This window comes from Carlito syrichta, unplaced genomic scaffold, assembly GCF_000164805.1.
Source record: "Carlito syrichta isolate Samal-C Ts95f unplaced genomic scaffold, Tarsius_syrichta-2.0.1 Scaffold239047, whole genome shotgun sequence".
NCBI lineage: Eukaryota > Metazoa > Chordata > Mammalia > Primates > Tarsiidae > Carlito > Carlito syrichta.
In genome coordinates, this window is record NW_007183143.1 from 364,990 (window position 1) to 381,061 (window position 16,072).

The 16,072-nt window shown below is 51.7% G+C and overlaps 1 protein-coding gene and 1 pseudogene across 2 annotated transcripts in view; one reads left to right on the forward strand and one right to left on the reverse strand.

The window, feature by feature from the left end:
• Positions 1-1,368: 1,368 nt before the first annotated feature.
• Positions 1,369-16,072, reverse strand: part of STK35 (serine/threonine kinase 35) — a 42,269-nt gene continuing 27,565 nt past the window's right edge. The window contains exon 3 of one of the 2 annotated variants that reach the window (XM_008051856.2): positions 1,369-2,723. The gene's annotated coding sequence lies outside the window, so the exon portion shown is untranslated. The remainder of the gene's footprint in view (positions 2,724-16,072) is intronic. The other variant, XM_021709496.1, reaches the window with a different exon arrangement.
• LOC103253601 lies at positions 4,700-5,337 on the forward strand (annotated as a pseudogene).

Below are 16,072 nucleotides of genomic sequence, written 5' to 3' on the forward strand. Positions count from 1 at the left end.
CAGAGGTCACACACTTCCGGCTGATCCAGATCAGGGGAGGACAATGGAATAAGGCACTACGATCTGTCCTGCTGGTTCCTCTCAGACCCGAAGGGCTGTGGCCAAGGGCCTTCCTCCAGCAGGCTACCCTCTGCAAAGGGCCAAGGAGAGAACCAGCGACTGCTGCTTGAAGGTCTGGAAACTCCTGGGATGTGGACAGGTCGAACACTCATTGGCGCTAATACAATGCACCAGAGAGTGGCTGGCAGGTGGGACCTGGTGAAGCAGCAAGAGGAGGGAGCAACAAGAGGAAGCAGCCCCCAAGGAGGAGGGGGATGGCACCGAGGCTGCAAGTGCACCAGGGGTACGCTAGCGCTTCCTTGGGGCCAACTTGTGCCCAGCTGGCCGTGTCTGAGGTGGACATGGTGGAGAAAGCAGGAGAGGGGAGGAGGGCAGACAGGCACGTGGCCAGAGAGTGGGCTCTCATCTGCACCAAGGAAGAGGTCCTGCTGCCAAGAAGACAAGAGGGTATGGAAGCTGGCTACCCCCACAGGGACTACTCCGACACCAAGAAAAATAATGAAGGGAAGCACTACAGCTCCAAGCTCTTGTTTAGACAGAGCTATGGAACCCGGGAGGGCAACAGACAAAGATGTAAAATGTAGGGAACCTGTTAGGCTGCAGCCAGGGACAATGGGGGTGCGGGGCTGGGGACTGTTTTTCCCGTTTGCTCAAGTACAGAGAGACAGCTGCCCCTCAGGGAAGGTAGGGTGGTGGAGCAGAGGGGGAACGGGCACTGCAATCAGGGGATGCTGCCGTTCCAACCTCTCAGCTCTAGTTTGTGCACTCAGGATGCCTGAGAAGTCGGAGAGGAGGAAGACAAGAGGCAGACAGTCATGACGGATGCCAGCCCAGGAAGGGAAGGGCATGGCCACCACCTCCAGTCCTACGGGATCCTGCTAACAGCAGCCAACCCTCTATCCACACAGAGGAAGAAAATGTGTGTGGAGAGGCTTGAGAAGGGTGACGCATGTGAGCAAACATACTGCCACATCTGCCCTGACATTGCGGTCTCCCATAAGCGCCCAGGGCCAAAGGATTGCTGCTTTTGGGGGGAAAGCACCCCTTTGGTCACATACCAACTGAAATGTCCTCCAACAAACTCCCCTGTCAATCCTATGCTGGCGTAGGTAAAACAAAAATCAAAAACAAAGCATTCCCTCCCCTTCCCCAGAGACTGTCCTACTTGGCCATAAGGGGGTGAAAAGCCTTTGAAGTAGACAAAGGTGTGTCCAGACAAGCAATGCAGAAGGACACCCCTTTCTCCTGGGGGGGGCAGAACAGAGGGGTTCAGAGAAGCAGCCGGGGAGGGAGGCCTCCCCTAGGGAGGTGCCAGAGCACAGCTGGAGGGTGCAAGGATGGCTACAACAGACAGGCGTGGGCGGTGTGGGGTGTGGGCTTGAGGCCACGGCTGGGGAAGATGAAGGTGGCAAGTCCACAAATGCGTCCCCAACGGCCACACAGGGTCTACCCAGGCCATGACACCTCCCTGCTCTGGGCAGGGGCATTATCTCCCCAGCAGACACATTTACACTTAGTGTGGGCACCTAACCGTAAGTCCTGGGAGAAGGAAATGGCGCTTGACAGTATGCGTCACCGTGTATGAATGACACCATGGGTCCAAACACGGGCATATCCTTTACTGCGATGAGACAACAATGGCAGCCAGTTCAGGACACCCTATTATCATGGCAATATTCACACCCAGATCTCAGGCTGACTCAGTCTCTGGGACACTTGGACACCGCAGACGGATCTGGGAGGACAACCCAGGAGGCAGCAGGTGGGGGCTGACCTCACAGCAGCGACAGGTGCCTGCTGAAGACCCAGCTACATCCCAGGCAGAGTTTGGCACGACAGTTTTTCCTAACAGAAAGGTAGGCTCACAGAACTGGGATGGCTGCTCGACTGCCAGCAAGTGGGAGATGCCCTCGCCACCTCTCTCTCAAAGTTACCAGTTAAAGGGACAGAAGAGGAAGAGACTCCCACCAAGTCCTGGGTGGCCTGGGGCTTACAACAGCTTAAAGAGAACACAACCCGGAGTTTATCCCTCTTTCTTGAGTTCTCCTGGCCAAACCCTGGCCCTCCTCTTCCAGATGGTTCTTCGTCTCTGATTATTTCTGAGGCCCTGGGACTAGCCAGGGCCAGCCCACAAGGAGTCTAGCTGTTCCTGCATCTGGCAGGGAGGTAGCCCAGAGGCACCTTGTCTTCACACCAGGTTCCAGGAGAAACCCCAGATTCTCTCTGGGGAGCAGGCCTTCTCTGGAAAAGTGAGTGTCAAGCAGAACTGAGAGATGTGTACAGAAGGAAGACAGAGGGAAAGTAAAGACAAAACCAAAAAGAGCTCCCTAACCCCACATACAAATTAAAGGTGAAACGTATACATATGCCTTGTCCACATTAGATTTCTTTAAAGAAATTGGTGCCTGTCCACAGCATAGCTTCCTGCTCTTCTGACGTCTCAATGGTTTAAATTTAAAAAGTAAAAAACCAAAAAAGAAAGAAAGAAAGAAAGAAAGAAAAGAAAAATTAAGCAAAACTAGAAGGGAAGAGAAACCCAAACAAAGCTTCACATTGCCGGAGATCCAGCTGTCGGGAGGTCGCCAACCGGCCAAGCCACCACCTGTACCCTCTGCCGTCCTCTGTAGGAGACATGGTGAGACTGTGGGTCCCGAGGGATCGACCTGGAAGACAGAAGGCAGGCAAGGAATGGACATTGGGTCAGTGGGCCTGGGTGCCAGTCCCAACCCAGAGGCGTGCTGAGGTGGGTGTGTGCTGGGCTGGGAAGAGTTCTCTAAACATATCGAGCAGACACAGCTTCACGACAACTGCCTGCCCTAGACGCACATTATTTTTTCAGATAGAGAAACTGAGATGCAGGTTGAGTTACTCACCCAAAGTCACAACGACTAGGGGCAGATCCTAGCTGGGAACCCGAACATGTAGGCTTCGATCTGACCATAAACGCCCACTTCCCTGTACCATTAGGGGACCCACCACGGATGGTCTGTCCCCACAGACTTTGCCAGCAGCGCACATCTCCCTCCTCACCCTCTATGACTAACTTTGCTGCTGTAAATGTCACGGCATCCCCCTCGAGGTTTCGTTATCCTGTCTTAGAGATAAGGAAAGTGAGGTTCAGTCCTCCGAGAGCTTGCCAGGCTACCTGCCAATGTACTAAGAGGGGCCAGAGACCCACACTCAGGGCAGTGTTGGACTCACAGCCACATTTCCCAGGACAGCCATGTGGCCCTGCTCAACACACAGGACACTGGGGCATTCAGAACGAGGGGCCAGCACAAGGGCTGAGTAAATGGGCTTTACTCTTTATTGTGGGTAAATTTAAGGCCTCTGGTGCCTGGCCTCAACACCCGTACCTACGTCACAGGCTATTAAGCAGATTAAACAAACTAATACATACAAAACAGAGAAGAGTACCTGATCCTATTAGTATTAGCTATTATTTGGCAACCGCCATGGTGCCAGGCCTCACGAATAGGACAAGAGGCCTGCCCTTCAGGGGCTTATTCTAGAGGAGCCTAGAATATAAGAGCCCACAGAGAGATTAGCTGTGGGCCAGTCCCCACTCTGAGCCCCTGATCAGTACTAAGTATAGCCCTGCCCTGGCAGGACAGGCTTCCAGGGCAATGATGCTCTAGCCTCGCTGCACGTGGAACTGAAGAGCTGTTATGGCGCCTGTTCTCAGTCTGAGCGATCGAAGTGGAAAAGTCTTATACTGTATAGTTCAATACTCCCCACACCCCCTTGCCTTCCTTGCTCTGTAAGGCAAAACATTTTCTGCAGGCTGAGGGGTGGCCTCCCAGTCCAGCAACTGACTTCCATCATGTGCCACCTGTTCAGTCTGACAACACTGGCCTGTCATCTTCAGCTCCCGGGGAGGCACCCAGCTAGTCCTCCCAGAAGTGGGGTAAAGCGACATGGGACAATAAACTTTCTGTCTACCTCAATTTCTTTCTCTGAGCACCGAGGGATCTTTTTTGAGGTCTGAGTGGAATGACAACTGTGAAGTACCCAGCCTGCTAACATGCTGGAAGAGCCCACCCTTTCCCAGCCAATTGACCTCAGCCAGAGATTGTGAACGTGTCAGACTGAAACAGGCCATGGTTCTCAGTCAGTCAACCATCAACTCTGCTTCGGCTGGGTGAGGATGCACAGGAAGGGCATGTCCCATGCTGCTGGAGGAGGGTAAAGAGCTTCTAGAAGGCAGTCGGCCATGTGTTTTCAGAGTCTTAGATGTGTGCAAACTGGGAGCTCCTATAATTTCACTCCTGGAAGTCAAGCTTAACAGATAATCCTAAATATGAAAAGGACTTTATGAATAAAGACATTCACTGGGGTATTATTTAAATTATGAGGCAATAACCTCAAGTGCAAAAATAAGGGATAATTAAGCAAATGATCCATCAACTCAAAGACATACTACAGAGGAATCAAGATGGTTTTGTGGTTTTCTGAACATTATGGCAGAGGCACCTCCCCGGGGTAAGGGAAAGGTATAGGTTATAACATTGTGCAGCACACAGTATGACCACACAAATGTGAAAAAAAAAGCCCTCTGTGTAGGAAAATCTTGCAAGAAACACATTAAAATGTTATATTTGGACCAGTGGGCAGGCAGGCGGGTAAGCGCGGGGCCGGGATGAGCCTGCTGGTGCCGCAGCCCCACTGGGGAGGCCGGGGGCTGCCCGTGCCACATCGGGCCATGGCGTTCCTGGCCAGCCCGCCACCACACCTGCAGTTCAATAAGTTCATGCTGACCAGCTACCGGCCCGCCAGCAGCGGCTCAGGCTGCCTGCGCAGCCTCTTCTACCTGCACAACGAGCAGGGCAACATCTACATGAACAGGGCCCTGCCCATCATCCACTGTACCCTGGCCTGCAGGCCCTGGCTGCGCCCAGCTGCCCTGGTGGGCTACATTGTGTTATCGGGTGTGGCCAGCTGGTGCACCCTCACAGCCCCCTCCACCAGTGCCCGGCTCCAAGCCTTTGGTTGGCAGGCTGGTGCCTGCCTGCTGGCGTTTGGGGCCCGGGGAGTGGGACTGGGCTCAGGGGCCCCAGGCTCCCTGCCCTGCTCCCTGTGCATGGATGCGCTGGCACCACTCGGGGTGCTGGTGAACGTGGCCCGCCTGCCCGAGCGCTGGGGCCCGGCCGCTTTGACTACTGGGGCAACTCTCACCAGATCATGCACCTGCTCAGCGTGGGTTCCATCCTCCAGCTGCACACTGGCGTCGTGCCTGACCTGCTCTGGACTGCCCACCACACCTGTCCCCTGGACTGAGCTACCTGCTGCACCGGCCTGCTACAGCCTCCCAGGGCCAGCACCACCTGCTTTCCTCCCACTGGGCTGTACAGGGCTGGCTCCCTGGATGTTGCCGGCGCCCAGGAAGTCTCGACTGGGAGCCCTCGTCTGTTCATCATTTCTTCCCTATAGACTAAACTCTTCTCCCACCATGGGGCTCCATATCGCCCACTCTGCCTTCTCCCTCCTGGCTGCTGTTTTACTGTGCTAGCTAGAAGGAAGCCTTTCCCTCTGGGCCTGTTTACCCTGTCACCTGTGAGGGTTGGGCCAGAGGGACTCTGGAGTCAACTCTCACTGTGGCAGTTGGAGTCCTGCCAACTTAATGGGCCACCAGCCCAGGGCCATCACCCCCCCACATCCCCCACCCCCACCAGCAGCCAGGCACTCACCCGCCCATCCCCCTGTCCAGATACTGTGGGGTGAGGCATTGGGGTATCAGGGCCAAGTAGGCACTGGCTCTCCTTGTATCAGTTGGCCACAGGACACAAGGGCTGCTGCTGCTGCTTTTTACAGGCAGCTGGCACATAGAGCTGAGCAGCCAGCTCACAGGACCCCTAGGCTGCACACCCACCCTCCACCTTGAGTGCCGTGCTCCCAAGGCTTGGCCTGCCCACCAGGACATGCGTACTCAAGAAATCTCTTGGTACACACAGTGTGGCTCTGTTCTGCTGGCCTTGGGCCTGGGGCCCTGGGGCTGGGCAGCAGGGCTCAGCCTCAGGGCCCATCCCAGGGCCTAAGACCTTGGGCAACGTCAGTAGAGGGACAGGAAGGGCTGTGTTGCCATAAGAGCAAGCTCGGGTGCTCCCAAGATTCAAATACCTTTTAATAGACATGGCCAGGCAGAGGGGACTACGGGAACTCCCAGAGAGACCCTAGCTTTCAAGAGGAATGGGAGAGAAGTGGGCTAAAAGGTTAAAAGTGCAGAGGCAGAGCCTGAACTCAGGCTGGGTCAAGGGAATCCTCAAACAGGCTGAGGAGATTGCAAGGCTCGAAGGAGGGGAAGGAGCCCTGAGGCGGCTGCAAGCCAATGTCACTCAGGTCCAGGGCAGCCCTGGAGGAGGGAAGAGACCGGAAAGCCAGCCCCATCCATCCCAGCTGGAACCTGCTCACCTGGGCACGTACCTCCCGGGCCAGGAGACCCTCAGGGGACAGTAAGGCCTGCAGGGTGCGGGGAGAGAGCAGGGTGGGGGGAGTTCAGGACACAACCAGCTGTCTTTCTGCAGGCTCCTGTCTGAGGAAGGGGCAGGGAGCCACCATTGGGACAATAAAAACTTGGTGCATTTTGAAAGAAAAAAAAATGTTGTGTTTGTCATGGATCTTCTCCTTTTCTTACTTTTGATTTTTAATATTGAACACACACCACTGTCATACTTTTTATTAGGAAAAACAGGGTACTTTATTGAACAAGAAAAGTTGGCAGCTCCAACAGAAAAATCCGGATGTGTGCTCTTGTCTAGACTCTTCCACGCACAGTGGACAGAGGAGTGCTCTTCACACCTGTCAAGCAAGAGGTTAGACCGTGTGATGCCCTGCTTTACTGCCTGGGGGGGATGACCCAGTGTCTGTCTGGAAGAAAGTGGGGGTGGCTAATCTGGAGGGAAAAAAAACCAGATTTCTTGGGCCCAAACTTTCACTCTGCTGTTTTTGTTCCTCTGTTAATTCCCCTCACCAAAAATCCATTTGTGATTCCTGTATCCTACTTTTTGATTTAGAAAGATAAAATGATCATAAGCATACTCTCTGATGATTCAGCAGTCATCTCCAACTCTAGCTTTACTTAGCACGCCTACTGCTTTCTCCCTCTACTCCAGCAGATACAGCAGATCAGCCAAAAAACCGGGAGGGGGCATTTAGGGTGGGCCCTCACCATCTAAGACATTAAGCCCTTGTGAAATATGATGAGAAAAGCCCAGGAAACGCATGGTCACATGTGATGTGCTACACGATAATCTCTGGGACCAGCTAGGACTTTCCAATCTTCCTTTCCTCCCTCCCCAGGTAGGACCCAAGCTGAGGACCTAAAAGGATAGCCATCAGGAAGGTAGCACATGGCAGTTGAAAACCAGTGCTGCCAAGGAGGCAGATTCCGAAGTCAGAGGTTCCTCTTTGCATAATCAACCGGCTGAACAGTGTGTGCCTGCAAAAGGTCACATCACCAGCACAGAGCTCTGCAAGAGCTCCTGGGACACCAGCCTGTAATGACCACTGTAATCACCAGGTCCCATGCCAGGAAGTGAAGTTGACATTTCCCAAAGGCTCCTCCACCCTCCCTCCAGCACTTGGCACTGGCTCTGGTCCTCCTGTTGGGGCCTCAGAACAGACCGCAGGTCTGAGTCTAGTTCTCCCTTGTAGGCAGGGAGAAGGAAAACACAAGGGCTCCCTATTGCAGAAAGGACCTTCCCATAAGGGAAGGTACACCTCGTCCCAGGAGCCAATAGCACAGATAAGCTCATTGGAAGATTACAGCTGTAAATGGATCAGACCACATGGTTTGGGGTTAAGCAGCAGACCCTCTCGGCACTTGTGGGCACAATAAAGGGTTTGGTCTCAGCTCCAGCAGGTCCCTGGGGAGGCCTCAGGCTTGCTGCACTTCATCCTAGAAGATGCCACATCTCAGCTCCCTGATTGCCAGGCTGTGGTCTGACTGCCGGGACACTAGCTTCAACCAGGGGTTGTTGCATGGTCACCCCTCTCAGTGGACTCCCACCTCACCACTGAGTTCTCCTCCAAGGCAAGCCACACCTGCAAAGCACAATGAAAACTGACATCTGGAAAGTACTTCTGTGATTATTGTGAGGCTAGATCTGGCTGGTTTTAACAAGGGATCGGGCCCAGAGAGATGGCATACTTGCTCCCATCACAGAGCTGTTGAGCAGCAGAACCAGCACGTAAGCCAAGCTTTCTTGGTGTTACCATCCAAAGTCTCCCCACTATGACAGACTTCACTCAGTGCTCTCAAAGTAAGTAGCTGAAGCTGAGAACCTGCATCTGACCAATGAGAAGCTGGGGCAGAAGGTGTCAGTGATCCAGAAAGGCCACAACCAAACCCTTATCTTCCTCATTTCAGTTCTTAGACCGAGCTCTCTCAGAGCACACCACCTTGTTTCTCTATAAGTAGCGTTAACAGTCACTTACTGAACAGTTTATATGTGCTAGGAAAGTTCTGTGTGCTTTAGAGGGAACACTCAGTAAGGTATCTTTCCACCCTCCAACACTGGTTTCCAATCACTGTTCCCAAAGGATTCAAGTGTTTCACACCAACTGCCTCGTTTCACCCAAGCAACCCTAAGAGGTGGATGCCACCGTCCCCCAGTCTTAGGTGAGAAAACGAAGCTCAGAGAAGGGCCGCACAACTAGTAAGCAGTAGAGAAAAGGGCTTAAGCCAGGGGTTTTGACATGTAACTATGCAATGTCAAATCCCTTCCTAGAAGACAAGAAGAGCTTAAGTGGAGTTGAAAATCCATTTAATCCCTTCATCCATAAATAGAACATTGAGGAAAAGGCTCATGTAAGGCTTACGTGCCTGTGCACAGGTCTAGAGCTAAGAGTACAAAGTAGGCTGTGGTGCCAACCAGGCAGTGACGAGTCTTCCAGCAAGTTCCTCGGCCAGCAGGCAGGTGTCTGGTTTGTCTAAAGAGACTGGGAAACCAAACTTCTCCCATTAAGGCCATTAGCAACTTGGGGAACAGAGCTGGTAGGGTGGAGGGGAGCAAGTAACAGAGGAAGAGGCTGAGGTCAGTATGGCTCCCAAGTCCATATCCTTCTCTATTCCTCAACCTGTAGGCATGGAACGTCACGATGACGAGGATTACCCTTTACTCTAAAAGTGCAGCCTCCCTGCTTTATTGGCATTAAAACATCACTTTGATGACAAAATGCTGACGAAAGTGGGAATGGTGTTAAAAAATTGCTCCCTCCTCACACCCCCAGCTTTTAAAACTGTACTGTCTTAGGAAATGTGTAAGTCTGGAAAACCTCTCTCTGGGAGCCACATGGTTTAAAACTATGTTGGAAACTCAGCACCCTCACTTCAGTGCTGTCAGGGAAGAGCACAGGCCCTACAGCTGGTTCAAATCCCAGCTCTGCCCTTTAGCCACTTTCATGGTCTGAGAGTCCTCTTCTGTCTGAGAACAGGGATGGCGTTCTCTACCCTCTGGAGCCTGCTGTGAGGAGCAAAGATGCGAATAACTTGCCTGTCATAGTACCTGACACAGGTGGGGCACTGAGTAAGATCTACTTGCTATTATTTGTGTTCACGGTCACTTTGGCTCTTAGGGTGTCACAGGCTGAGCTAAGTTGTCTTGAGTCAAGGCTTAAAGCAGGAACTTTCTATCCCATGTCCTCAATATGAAGATGAAAGAACGAAGCAGAGGAGGTGGCAGAGGAGGGCAGCTCTCCAATCCACACTCGAAAGGACATAAGTCTCTGCGGCACTGTCATCATAGTGGCCCCAGGGACAGCAAGGGGTAGCAAAAGTATCCTCAGCACCCTTCGACCTGCTCACACATAAAGATGGATTTCGGAAGCCCAGGTGAAGGAGCCCAGGAACCAAGAAGCCCGAAATACAAGCTGGCTGTTTGCTAGGATCTATTGTCTGCAGTACTGCACAACCGTGCCACAGCACTGGCTAAAAGGGTAGGTCAGCACCCAGGCAAGCATTGGCATGTGTCAGAAGGAGAGCTCGCATGCCAGGTGCAGGCTTCTGAGCGGCAGTGAGTACCTGAGCTAGTTCCACCTGCTGCCAAGGTATTAATAGATGGGACGCTGGGCACCCATGATACCAGGTGCATGCCCTTGCTTACTCTCTCCAGTCTCAGAGGTTGCCCTAGCAAGTTACAAATGGCTGCTAAGTGAGTAGCCATGTAAATGGCCATTGATACATGGTTGGATGCCCTGTCTTCTCTATTCTGCTCTGCCTCTCAGATCTAGTTAACAGAGTCACCGCGTTTGCATACTCACAGACTAAGATACAGTATACACTCATGTGTGGTATTATCGGGTGGGCAGGCAAGAACTCACTCTTATCTAAATTCCCAGCAGTCCTGTGTAGTGGTATGATCACTGTAGCTACTGGCACCTGTGAGATGCTAGACACCATGCATGCCTTAATACCCAGGACCACACAGGAGTCGTTCTATTTTATAGATCAGCAAACTGAGAATCAGGTTACTAATTTTTAGCATATCATGCTGTGGTACAAAGAGGCATCACAGGTGCACCGAGGCAGAAGTCTGTCAGGGTCACAGAGGACAGTCCTCTCCCTCCACTAAGTAGGGTTAGCCTCTGAATGGGTCATTCTTCACTTGAGCACACCAAAGCATCTGGCTTTTCACACTTGGACATCAACAGGCCAAGCCCTGGGGGGCTCAGCGGCCTCAGCACTCATGTCTCTTCCAATCAGTCAGAGGCACTGGGGCCAAGGAGCCACGCTCTCTGACGCATCATTCCTCCAAGGCTGAGTGCGCAGCCATGGTGCATAAAGTAGGGCAAAAACAGGGGCTGTGCTGCGAACGTGCCTACAGTCAGGGAGGGAGGAGCTGGGGTAGGGACGACAAATGGGATCCTACTGTTTTCCATCTTCAGGTCTTGAGGGGCTTGTGACTGGGGAAGAGGGGAACGCGGCCAGAGATGACAAAATCTACACAACCCGAGCTTCATGGCAGCCATGACAACCTAGAAGACCATGGGGCTGTGCGCTACGCCCGTGGCCTTGACCAAGAGCTCACCCATAGGCAGACACCCAGGAGTAGGTCTCGGATGAGAGGGAGTGTCACTCAGAGTTGGTGGTCTCTCAAGGGCTGGGCTTTGGAGCAGGAAGATGAAATATTTACATATCCCAGCGCTACTGGCTCTGACCTTTACCAAGTCAAAGTCTCCCAAGCCTCAGAGTTCTCAACTTAAAATGAGGAATTACCTACTTTGCCAGATATGAAGATCAGTGATGGTACAGTAAGGTACACAGGAGGTGTGTAATGCACTATGATGGGGCTTTAAATCACATCCAAAAAACACAAAACAAAACCATAAATACCTCACCACAGTCATTTGCTTCGGCAAAACTACCAGATAACACAGACAACTTGGCCTCAAGTCAGACTTCTCTCACAGTGACAGCGTCCTTTCTGCTTGGGGCCTCAGCTCCTGCTGGTCTGGCTACCCACACCTCCTGTCATTCAGCTCACACTCACCCTTCGTGGCCCCCTCCAACATGCCTCCTCCAGGAAGCACTCCAGAGTGTCACCCTGTCCAGTGAGCAGGTGTCAATGACCTCAGATCCCACTAGCCATGCCATGTGCTCCAACCTCTCCATCCCCTTAGATTACAAGCTTCCTTCAGGACAGGGACAGTTTAGTGCTTCCCTTAAGCCTCTCAGGTTTCCAAGGAGTGTTAGGTTTTAGAAGGAGCTTGAATACCAGGTGTAAGTACATAGTTGTAAAAAAATAATTTATGGACTTTACAGAATCATTCATTCATCATGACAGAGTTTAAACATAAAACCCCTGCCTTTGGTTCCTGTGTCACTGCCAAGTTCTCTGTACACATTCCCAGAGCAGCCTGGCACAGCAGGTGTGGACAGGGATGCTTATCCTGGTCTCAGAGAGGTAGACCACTTCTCCAACTCAGAAAGGGCTGGGCCCAACTCTGAAGCCTATGCTGTATTTCTATCACATTCCATGGTGACGCTCCCTATCTCACCTTCAGAGTCGGTTGGGAGAAATGAGGTCCACAGAAAGGACAGACTTTCCTGAGGTTGCACAGCCTATCAGCTGCAGAACCAGGGGCTTTTTCTTGATTTCAGATCTCTCCACGACCTCTCGCTCCCACCAGGAGGCCTTCTTTCAAAGGGAAGAAGATAGCCAACTATCCACAAATACATTCTGTTGTATGTGGAGAGGGCTCTTGAAAACCAGGTGTGGCAAACTGAATTTGGCTCTGCTTCAGAGTGTGTCCCCTGAGTTGGAATCAGTCAGAGTCAGAGGCCAGTGAGAAGAGTTAGGACTGGAAGCTTTGAGTCTGGCCTAAAGCTGTGTACTTCTCCAGATCTTAGACGCACCACTGTCTCCTTCCAGGCCCCATCATCTTAAAATGTCAATGACACCCTAAAAGCATCCTTAGCTAACCAGTCGTTCAAGAGGTGGGGGTGGAGTTTGGGGGGGGGGGGGCTGCCCTGTGTGGTGGAGGACTCCCACGGGCCACATTCAAGATACATGGCAGAGGCAGTGGGGACAGAGGGCAGCCCCATGAGGGACTGAAATGGATCAACCCTTGCACAGCCAGGGTCCAGTCTTTGTCTACGACCCTCCTCCCCTTCATCTTCCACATCCTGTTCACCTACATGTGTGTCTAGAGAAAGCCAGCCCAAGGACACTTTGAAAAGCAGACTATTACCCAGGCTACAACCACACAAAAACAAATCTTAGGTGGCATCCTACTGAGAAACACTAAATTGACATGTAGTCAAGTGTAATGAAGGACTCGCCCTGTGCTAAGAGAAGAGGAGGTAGACCTGGCTTCCAGGCCCCTCTAGCATTCTCCTCTCCCCTTGGGAGGCTTCATTTTGCCATCTGATGAATGAAGGACTTGGGACTAACAGGGGAGGAGTTCTTAACCTGGAGTCCTTCTAAACCCAAGGACTCACAGGTTCTGCAAACCCCCTGCAGAGCTGGGAAGTATCCCAACGGAGGTCCCAGGCACCTTCCTGGTAGAACAGCCCACCACTCAGATTCTAAGAAAGGCCCAGGCTTTCTTAGAACACTAAGAACGAGAGCCAAGAGGACCTTTGTGCATCCTCATCTATTAAGGCAAAAATTCTGGCTGGACGGCAGCATGGGAGGCTCTAGGTGGGGCCTCCCACTACTCAGCGGGATGAACAATCTGTGTGGCTGGGCCAAGGGGAATCAGATTTTTAGCAAATGTGTAGGGACAGGCAAACTTCAGCCCAATGCACTAGGAGCCCTTCTTAACAAGGATGGTGGGGGGAGGGCCCTCTCCCTGAACACAAGCCCCCTTAACGTGGTTGAATGACGCTGAGGAAACAGGCTGTATGCTGCGTCAGCTGAGGCTCAACCCACGGTCCACTTCCTACAAGGAGGACACACACTCTCTTGTGGCAAGAACTGGCAGGCCCGATGCACAGCAGAGCACGACTTACTTGGGGAAGGGTCTGAGCAGAGCCGAAAGCCAAACAGACATCAGCTGTATCTCAAGTGGGCCAGAAAGTCCTGTCAGGGCAGTGCAGCACGGAGTTACTGCAGAAGCTCTCAGCCACAAAGACTTGCTTCATGCTTTTTTACATCTTTTGATTCCTTGGAGTATGCTGCCAAAAATGCTCATATTAAACCACTTGTCAAAAGCACAGTGGGCCAAGACCAAAGACTGAGATTTGGAGGTGGTGACCAGTAAAGGTAGGGCCACACACAGAGTTGTCCAGTCTGAGTCTGAGAACCCAGACCAGACCCATTTAAACCTGACTTTTCTGGCCCTGGAAGTCAACAGGCAACAGGCCCCTGGGGTAGGTGGTTTTCCCTAAGCACCTTATCTAATAAACAGGTACTGGGTGGAGCTCAAGACCAACTAAGGGCAATCATTTAGCTCAAGAAATAGTCCTGGTAATTGGCAGTTAGCAGTTTGGACACTCTAATTCCCTTCCTCAACTTATTACTAAGGGTGGGGTTGAAATAAAAGCTGCCAACTACCTCAATTGGTCCCCAAAGAGCCAGGATCAGTTGCAGCTGCTGGGATTAACAACAAAAAGGCTGGGGGGGAGGAGGGGAAGGCTGAGGTCCTCAAGAGCCCTTGCCAGGAGGAAGACATCTGAGGTGCTGCACCAGCTAAAGGGGAGTGGTCACCCTTCCATATGGGGACAGGTTATAAAAGGAAAGACAAATGAGGTCATACCCAGAGTGGTCCACGTGGGCTTTTGGTTACAACCAGACCCACGTCCAGTTATGTCAGGGGAAACTCACTGGGGGCACTTGCTAAGGGCTTTGGAGAACTCTTAGGGGAAAGAGGGTACTACAGACTGTGAGAAGTGAGACATGAAAAACACATTGATTCACCTATGAGGATTTGGCAGAAACAAACAAAACAGCAGGATAAGGACGACACCCAGAGCCACCACTTACAGAGCTCTTGCTACGTGCTAGAGATTGCACTGCGTACAGTAGACTGTGAGCATCACCTCCTGCACTTAAAAGACCAGGAAGTGGGGACCCAGAGAAATGAGTGAGATGCCCAGCTAGCTAGTGTGGAGTTGCAGTTCCAGCCTGGGTTTACCAGCACATCAGGTTCACAGCAAGTGCCGTGACATCTTGACACCAATGTGGAAGCATAGAGATTCTAGTCACCCCACTCTGTGGCTGCCCCTCTGCCGTCACGTGCTCAGGAGGGTGCCTGTGCAGTCTCACACTCTGTCACACGTGCACTGTCAGTGTGGCATCTCATTTCCCTCCCCTGGGAGACAGTTACTGACTCACCTTCCTAAAATACAGCCTTGCACACCACCATCCACCTTCCTCATCCTTTTTGCAGGATGAAGTTCATCCTCCTTAGGCTGACGTTCATGGCTCCTCACTTCTTTGCTCTCCACTCTAGCCTCTGTGTGAACCAACTCAGTGATACGCATATTCCACAAATTCCAGCCTTTGCTCTTGCTGTGTCCCCTGCTTAGAATTCCCTTGCCTGTTTTTTCTTCAAGGTCCACCTGAAGTCACATGTCTTGTAGTTTGCTGTTACTTACTTTAACAAAAGCTAGCATTCCCTCCTTTGAGCTCCTGGTGGCATTGAGGCAGTGCTGTGCCACTATGGTTTTGCTCAGATGACCCTTCTTTGGTAGTTTGACAGAAGAGAACACGGGCACTGGAGCCCCAGCCCTGGAGCTGGCATTTGTCAGCCACGTAGCCAGAGGCATATCCCTTCTTCTCTGGAGTGGGATTTGGGGGACAGCAATACCCAGGCTGCAGATGAGAATTTAACAACATAAAAAGGGTGGAGAGAGCTAAGTCTGGCAAACAGCACATGCTTGGCAAGTTCAGGTGAGAGGAATGGGGGAAAGGGGGAGGGGGAGAGAACATCCCTCCCCCCTACACTTTGCAATGACAGACTCCAGGTTGCACCAAGCTTATACCTATCGAGAAACAAATACAGTCATGCACCACACAGCAGCTTCTCAGTCTGACAACTGCATATACTACAAATAAAAACATAACGGAGTTCTAAAATTCCTATGGACTAGTAATGCTGTGGCCATCCTAACACCGTAGCACAACATGTCACTCACATGTTTGTGATGATACTGGTGTAAACACACCTACAGGGCTGCCTGCTGCATAAAAGTCTAGCACATAAGATTGTGTGTAGCACATGATACTTGATAATGGTAATACATGACACTGTATACTTTTTACTGTTATTTTAGATTGTACTACTGCTGATAAAAAAAAAAAAGAGTTGACTGCAAAACAGCCTCAGGTAGGTCCTTCAGGAGGTGTTCCAAAAGAGGGTGTTGTCATAGGAGACAGTCGCTCCATGTGTGTGATGCCGCTGCAGACCTTCCTGTAGGATAAGATATGGAGAGGAAGTCGGCGATAGGATGACCCTGACTCTGTATAGGCTGAGGCGAATGTGTGTCTTCGTTTTTAACAAAAAGGTTTTAGATTGACTTCTTATCAAAAACAGAAATTCTCCAGTAGTGGACACCAAAGTTCTAGGTCTT